Source organism: Aquarana catesbeiana, linkage group LG01, assembly GCF_042186555.1.
Source record: "Aquarana catesbeiana isolate 2022-GZ linkage group LG01, ASM4218655v1, whole genome shotgun sequence".
NCBI lineage: Eukaryota > Metazoa > Chordata > Amphibia > Anura > Ranidae > Aquarana > Aquarana catesbeiana.
This window is the reverse complement of record NC_133324.1, coordinates 398,000,931-398,009,325: the sequence shown is the minus strand read 5'-3', so window position 1 is coordinate 398,009,325 and position 8,395 is coordinate 398,000,931. Positions and strand designations below refer to the sequence as shown.

Sequence of the window (8,395 nt, the reverse complement as noted above, 5' to 3'; positions counted from 1 at the left end):
GGGCATGGGCTGTTACCTCAGGGGGCAGCCAGATGGTCGCTCCCATAGTGCTCAAAGGAGGTGAATGTAGAGGAGTGCCCGAAATGCAGTAATTGTGAAATAAACCGCTTTATTTGGTGTACAGATGGTAGAATATAGCCAACAGGTCTGTCTGGGACCTGAGCATCAGATCTGGGAATGTAAGACCGTCAGCTGATGCGTGAGAGGCATCCCCACATATTCAGCAAAGGGATTGCCTAATCCAGCAAAGAGACATCCCCAAATATTCAGCAAAGAAGCAAAGTAATTCTAAAGAAAAAATTTGCGCTAGGTGTGCAAAAAATTATTATTATGTGAGTATAACAACCTGTGAAAGGATATCCTGCAGCTATACACTATAACCTTGATAAGGGGCACCACAAAATAAGTATAAAAAGAAGTGCAGCGCTGGATATATAAAACACAAAAATTGGTAATATTAAATAGATATATGCTACACGTGATCCGAACAAATAGTGCAAAAATCATATGATTTGTCCATACATGATCAAACAAATTAGATGATGAAAGTGCTTCACTGTAGGGATATGTGCGTGGTTCCCACCACCGCAAACGCCTATCCTAATCAAATTTAAGGTGCATCAACAAACATAAAGTGTCCATAAAAAGTATGAAGTGCTGTATGAGTAAATCTGTAACTTCCACCGTGATGAATGCCGTGATGAATGCTTTTTCCTCTTTGATCAAACAGGAAAAAGAGGACGAGGCGGGGGTCATCATACAAGCAACACAGGCTACAGAAGATATCCAAGGAAAGCCAAGAAGACGCAGAACTAGATGAAAGAAATGAGGAGTCTTTACCTTCCCTAGATTTGACCGAGCTGAAAGGATATTTTATTATCGCTGGGAGTGACCTCTCCCGACTGCACCGCTATTTGGAGGCTTATGGTGACCGTCTGCTGACACGCATCCACCATCCCAGAAGAGACCCATTCGTTGAGAAGACAACACCCCAAATTGATGTTATCATGCCTCTGATTAGAGGCCGTCTGGTAAGCCTTTAATCTCTTCAAGGTGATGGGCATTCATCACGGTGGAAGTCACAGATTTACGCATACAGCAAAGTCACTTCATACTTTTTATGGACACTTTAAGTTTGTTGATGCACCTTAAATTTGATTAGGATAGGCGTTTGCGGTGGTGGGAACCACGCACATATCCCTACAGTGAAGCACTTTCATCATCTAATTTGTTTGATCATGTATAGGCAAATCATATGATTTTTGCACTATTTGTTCGGATCACGTATATACACATATATCTATTTAATATTACCAATTCTTGTGTTTTATATATCCAGCGCTGCACTTCTTTTTATACTTAAAGAAGCAAAGTGTCTCTTCCACAGACTTTGGATAGAAGTAACAGGTGTGGAAAAATTGGTCTTTGGGTGTCGGTGGTGCCTTCACATTGTAACCTTATAGAGATACTATTGATGAAAGCAAGAATTGGCCTTGCTGTCAAAAATTGCAATGATATGCACCTGTCAAACAGGTGCAGAAAAATTGGTCTTTGGGTGTCATTGGTGCCTTCACCCAGTAACCCTATAGAGGTACTCTTGATGAAAGCAAGAATTGGAATTGCTGTCAAATTAAATTAAAATGATATGCAGCTGTCAAACAGGTGAGAAAAAATTGGTCTTTTTTTGGGTGTTAATTGTGCCCATGAAACCTACACCAAAAGAATTCTTCCAGATTAAATCAACACCCACAATGCTGGGCAACCTAGAAGTCCTGCAGAGATTCCACATCCCAAAAACACTTAATTAGCGACATCGTCAACAGGGGCTTCATAGCTGTTGGTAATCCAGGACTGATTCATTTTGATAAATGTCAGACTGTTCACCTAGTCTGTGGACAGACACATTCTATTTTCAGTAACAAAACCTCGAGCAGCACTGAATGTCCATTCGGAAAGCATGCAGGGTGCAGGGCAGCCCAGCAGCTCAATAGCATACTGGGCAAGTTTTGGCCAGTGGTCTATTCTCATGACCCAATAAGCCAGTGGATTGTCGACTAGAAAGCTCTCCATCTCACCATTTCACCCCTAGATAATCGTCCACCATGTGATGCAGATGCCTCCGATGGGATGTGGAAGCTGACAGCCCTGGGCGGCGAGGACTAAAAAAATTGTGAAGTGGATGCTCCTCTCATGACCAGCAGAAGCCTCAATACTACATGCCTATTTGATGGAGAGGAAATATCAGAACCCCCTGAGGAAGACCGCAATACTTTTAGGTCGAAATGTATTGGGGCTTTTTTTCTCCAGTCAATTGTGACAGTACTACTACCATTCAATCACTATAAGTTAACATTTTGAATGTGTACCCTTTTGGTATTGTAAATCTTTTTTCCCTTCTATTCCAATCCTATGGTCTCGAGTAATGTAAACCAGAGCTCATGTTTTAACTATTTGTATGGTATTGTCCATTTGTTCTTTGATAATAAAAATTACTAAGCTTTTACAACCACTTGTTGAGACTCTCAATTGCTGCTTTAAAAACCCCATGGGGAACCTTTCTCTTTTTTAGAGGCATCTCAGATGTTCCTGGGGTGTGGTCAGGGCCCCAAATGCTTCAAACAAGGATCCCCCTACAGGTCTCTAAGTATGGCTACAGATGGTAAAGTAAAGGAAATACATAGGATGCTGAAAGTTCTAAGATCCTAAAGCCTCAGAGGTGTGGCCTACACATATAGCCCCATGGAAACCTCAGGAAAATGACATTTGCTTATAAAAAGATGGTACAACAGGCCCAATGTGGGGAGATCTCCTGTGGATCTAAGCAGTAAGGCAGCAGTGCCCGTACACTTTGTCAGCTACCCCTATCTACTCCAACAGTCACTGACAAATGAGTGGGTTGGCACATAATCCTCCTTATTGCTCATTCTAAGGCATCTGACCAAAATGTAGAGGCCAGAAAAGGCATTACTGTGTTGGCTGCTCTAGTGGCAACCTGCATTATTTCGCCATCTCCACGAACTGCCAATGGGTTGGGTTTGTCACAAACTCAACTTCGACACGAACCTGAAGCTCATTCTTAACCATAGCTTAGATGCTCACTGTAAGAAGTTATAGTGTTGTGTTGATAAAATCATGTACACTCAAGCAAAGCTTGCTGTTTTCAATGTAAATTGCAGTGGCAGTATCATAGCCAATGAGGTTCAACTGAGGCGTGATTATTGCTAATTGCTTCTCGACCTTTTGGCTAAGATCAATTGTAGTATCTGTTCTTATCAGTTTCCAGGAGGTGGCGCTTGCTTCCGTCCCTGATCTATGGCGAAATAGAGATGGGATTGCGGTTGCTATGCAAAGCCTGCTGGAGTGAAGGTGACCTGGAGCGGTTTGTAGCCGAAAGGGAAGCCTTCTGATGGGGATGGAGAACCACAGGGTCTGAACCGGAGGGTCGGGACCCTGGCCTTCTGGCCTGGATTGGGGCGGATCTAGCTCCAGACAGTTATTTGGGAGAGAAAGCTTACTCCTGCCTTGCAAGGGGGGGAGGGAGTGGCAAGTACTTCCCGAATGTAATTAGGAGGAGTGATGGGAGCGACGGCAGAGCCTGATGGTAAAGGGCTCTTTCCGGCTTCCTGATCTCCATATCCTTCCTGTCTGTGGTGGGGTCTGCTGTGGTCTGGGCTGGAGGGTCAGGGCTTTTTCAAAAAGCCAGTGGTGAATGTGCCCCTGAAGTGGCAGTTCAGGGGTGCCGTATAATCACGGTGTGAAAGCACTTGATTTTATGGCACCATGGTCACTTTCACCACAACACACGTTTTTTACACCTGCCTCTTGGGCCGGGCCTTTTGGCCAGGACCAGGGGAAATTTTTATGCCTGGCCGGAGGGCCGGCCATTGTATAGCACAATGGCCACTTTCACTCTCCCATCTCACTATCTTCCCCACTCTTTCTTTTACCCCTGTTTGTCACCTTTTTGTCTTTTTTTGGTTGTCTTTGTATACACATTTTGTCACTGTGTGGCGAGTAGGGTGTGGGTCCTCGGGCCTACTCTGAAAGTCTTGGGAGGGGGTGGACATAGGCCTTTTGGCTTGGTTCGCCCTCTCCTTTGAGGGGTCTCCCTTCGGGGGAGCCACACTGTACTTGGGTCGGTCTGCTTCGGCAGACCTTCCAGTTGTGGGGGTCCGCCTGGTTTTGGCCAGATGGACCCTTTGCCTAAGTACCTCAGTCCCTGTCTGGAGCCTAACGCCCCGGGGGATCAGGGTAAGGTCCTTCCCTAGTGGAGGACTCTGTACACCCGTTGCACGTTTTTGTGTTTCACTCTTTATGTGTGGGCACTTTTTTTTGGCACCGGGTGGAAGTTTTTGAGGTGTGTTTTGCACGCCACTGGCTTTTCGATAGAGTCTTTAACTGAATAATTATACCATATTAGCCCTAAAACGTGATCCACTATGTTAAAAAAAAAAGATCTGTAGGATCATGCTAGAAAATCATTTGCCTAGTTACTGCGTTGACTATTTATGCAATCACCAAGAAACAGAAAACTATTTGTCATTTTATAACACAGTCTAAAGTCATAAAGCGAGGACTTATTACAACCTCAGAGAATTGAAACAAATCCCAAGCTTCATGTCTGGCAAATTTTCTGCAAATAATTTATTACGTAGATTTTGTTTCTGACGTTTCCACCACTGGTAATGCAAGTAGCAATATTCATACAATATAAAGGACAGAAAGCCAATCAACTGTAAATAATGATAAGTACGGTATACATTTCTTGGTTTTTAGTACTTCCCAGTCATTTGCAGACCAGTACTTCTGAACTTTATATTGCTGAATCTCAATGGCATGGCTGTATGGACACTAGAAATACTTTTAGCTCCTATAGTACCAACAGGGCCAGATTTCTCACAAGGCCAGCGAGGCCAGGCCTTGGGGCGGCAGTGGTGCAGGGGCGGCGCCGCTCCTGCGGCGATGTCTCGGCTTTCGCGGCCGCCCCCCCACTAACATAGCAGCATGCAGGGCTAATCCCAGGCGGGGTGCAGTGCACCCGGGCGCCAGAGAGGTGGGTGAGTGCGTCCCTCCCTCCTCCATCTCTCTGTGTCCAGAGGCGACTCCCTCTGAGGTCACCGCCACCGCTGCTGTATTTTTTGAGGCTCAAGCCCGTCCCCCCTCCCTCCTCCTGTCAGAGAAGGAGAGCAGACACCGGAGATCTGAGCAGATGGTCTCTGTGTGGAGAGAGACCAGCCACGCAGCGACATCGCTGGGGGGGCGGGGCGGTCCGTGCCCGACGTGTTCTCCTCCTCTGTCTCTCACTCCCGCCCAAGCCTGTCTCCATCTGTTCTGCACCCGGGCGGCGTGGCTGCACACTGTCCTCTCCTCTCCAGCTGCCGCCCGGGTGTTTTTATGTACACTAATGGTTTGTCCTGGGGGGTCTCTACTAATAGAGGGGGGTTTGTCCTGGGGGGGTCTGTACTAATGGAGGGGGGTTTGTCCTGGGGGGGGTCTGTACTAATGGAGGGGAGGTTGTCCTGGGGGAGCCGGTACTAATGGAGGGGGGATTGTCCTGGGGGGATCTCTACTAATGGAGTGGGGGTTATCCTGGAGGGTCTGTACTATTGGAGGGGGGTTGTCCTGGGGGAGTCTGTACTAATGGAGGGGGGTTTGTCCTGGGGGATCTGTACTAATGGAGGGGGGGGTTGTCCTGGGGGTCTCTACTAATGGAGGGGGGTTGTCCTGGGGGGTCTGTACTAATGGAGGGGGGGTTGTCCTGGGGGGGTCTGTACTAATGGAGGGGGGGTCTGTACTAATGGAGGGGGGGTTGTCCTGGGGGTCTGTACTAATGGAGGGGGGTTGTACTAATGGAGGGGGGTTTGTCCTGGGGGTCTGTACTAATGGAGGGGGGGTTTGTTCTGGGGGGGTCTGTACTAATGGAATGGGAGCATTTTGTCCTATGGTCTGTACTAATGGAGGGGAGGTTTGTCCTGGGGTCTGTACTAATGGAGGGGGGTTGTCCTGGGGGGGTTTGTACTAATGGAGGGGGGTTTGTCCTGGGGGGTCTGTACTAATGGAGGAGGTGTTTGTCTTGGGGGGTCTGTACTAATGAAGGGGGGTTTGTCCTGGGGGGACTGCACTAATGAAGGGAGGGGGGTTTGTCCTGGGGGGGTCTGTACTAATGAAGGGGGGTTTGTCCTGGGGGTCTGCACTAATGAAGGGAGTGGGGTTTGTCCTGGGGGGGTCTGTACTAATGGAGGGGGGGTTGTCCTGGTGGGGGTCTGTACTAATGGAGGGGGGTTTGTCTTAGTGGGGGTCTGTACTAATGGAGGGGGGTGGTTTGTCCTGGGGGGGTCTACACCCAGGAAAGTACACCCAGAGCTCCAGAGGGAGAGGGCAGTGCTGAGAGAACACCATCAGAGAGAGAACCCCGCTGCCCTGCGCCACCAGAGGGAAAGCCACACAGCCTGGTGCCATCCCTGGCGGAGAAAGGAATGGAGTCATTGCCAGAATACAGATCTGGGTGCTACCCAGCGGAGCCGCCACTGGCAATTCAGAGTGAGCTGACTCCTGATCAGAGGAACCATTGCTGTATCGTTGGGTCAGGTGAGAGGGCCAATCGGCCATTATCTACTAACCTCCATAGGAACTGCAGTCTCTTACCATCTCCTGTATCATATCTGCAGTCTCTGACCGTCTCCTATATCATATCTGCAGTCTCTGACCGTCTCCTATATCATGTCTGCAGTCTCTGACCATCTCTTGTATCATGTCTGCAGTCTCCGACCATCTCTTGTATCATGTCTGCAGTCTCTGACCATCTCCTGTACCATGTCTGCAGTCTCTGACGTCTCTTGTATCATTAAATAAAGGATGGGGTGAATGGCGCTCCCTTTTAGGGGAGTATGTAAACTCAATGTGCAACAGCAATACTATTGAGATTATAAACACATATTGTAAATAACCCCTAATAAAAATACAGTGAAAAAATCATTCGGTGAACAAAAATCAGCAGTAAAACCAGTTGAAATATTTAAACCATCAGTGAATAGTACATGACACCAGCATATATTCTGATGTGATCTGCAGTGCTAAACTGATGTGCAGTCCATACAAAAAATTATGTGTGTATAAAAAACTATAAATGCAAAGAAAGTGAGAAAGTCTGCAATACTCCAAACATTTTTTGGTTTAGCAGGAAAAATTATATGTTGCAGAAAATTCCAAGCAATCTGGTGACACTTGTGTATATAAAAAACCGTATATGCAAAAAGAGTGAGAAAGTCTGCAATACTCCAAGTAGTTGGTTTAGCAGGAAAAAATATGTTGCAAAAAGTTCCAAGCAATCTGGTGACTCTTGTGCCAAGAAATAAACCGGTGACTACTGTGCTCCCCCTATGGCTCCCCACTCACCAGCTCCTTATACCCCTGCAAGGGTGCCAGGCAATGTGGATTATCACAGGAAGTTCTCCAGATGGTTCCCTATGGTCTCTTTGGCAATGGCTCCTGGTACCACTATCCCAAGACTTCCGGATCGATCATCTGTTCATCAGAGCCTCTGTCACCATATCCAGGAAAAGGATCTCCAGGGATAAGTCCTCATATGAAGAGATAACACCCCATAGTGTAGTATGTTTGAATAAAAATGCTTTTATTAAAATCCCCATAAAACCAAAGTATTTCCCATAAGGGAATAACAGCTAAACAGCACTACACCATGCGTGTTGTATGGTAACCAGGATGAGCCGTCTCGCAGCGTGCGGTCCAGCTGCGTTCCAGGCTCCCTGGCTCCGTACCGAAAGTGATGTAAGTGCGTAGCCCCGTCTTACGCTTTTCATCATCAATGTTTTCAAAGGAGGCCTTTGAAAACGTGATGTGAAGGGGGGGACTGAAGACACTGATGTAAAAGGTGGTCTGTGATTTCTGCACTAGCAAAACGCAGGTCTCTGCAAGGGCAATAGAAAACGATTGTTTTCTATGTGTCCTGTTTACACTGCAACAGCGCCACTGCGTGCTGAGCAGTGTGGTGCAAAATGCATATTGTTTCTATGCACTGCAACTGAGCTGTGGTGCATAAAAATGAATGAAATGTATTTGCATAAAGAACTATTTACGATCATCTTTGGGTCAAGAAAGACTGTACAGATTAGTTTTACTTGCCATTGTGTAAGAACTTTTAAATACTTTGTCCTACGAAGATATTATCGATGAGTATGCCAAAAGAAAAGTTAGAACTAAAAAATTGTAGGGAGTTTCTTACTGCTAAATTCTTTAAAAGGCATTTTCTGCATTACAGAGTATTTTCAGTCTGTACAATTAAAGCCAGTTATTTTCAGTGTTCTCATGTGTGGAGATATGTTTTTACTTGATCTATTGTAGCTGTTAGGTACTTGGTAGTAGAGCCCGACTTGTA

The 8,395-nt window shown here is 46.4% G+C and overlaps 1 pseudogene; it reads left to right on the top strand.

Annotated features, from left to right (window-relative positions):
* The first annotated feature begins 3,164 nt into the window (after positions 1 to 3,164).
* LOC141124509 (U4 spliceosomal RNA) lies at positions 3,165 to 3,229 on the top strand (annotated as a pseudogene).
* Positions 3,230 to 8,395: the final 5,166 nt, after the last annotated feature.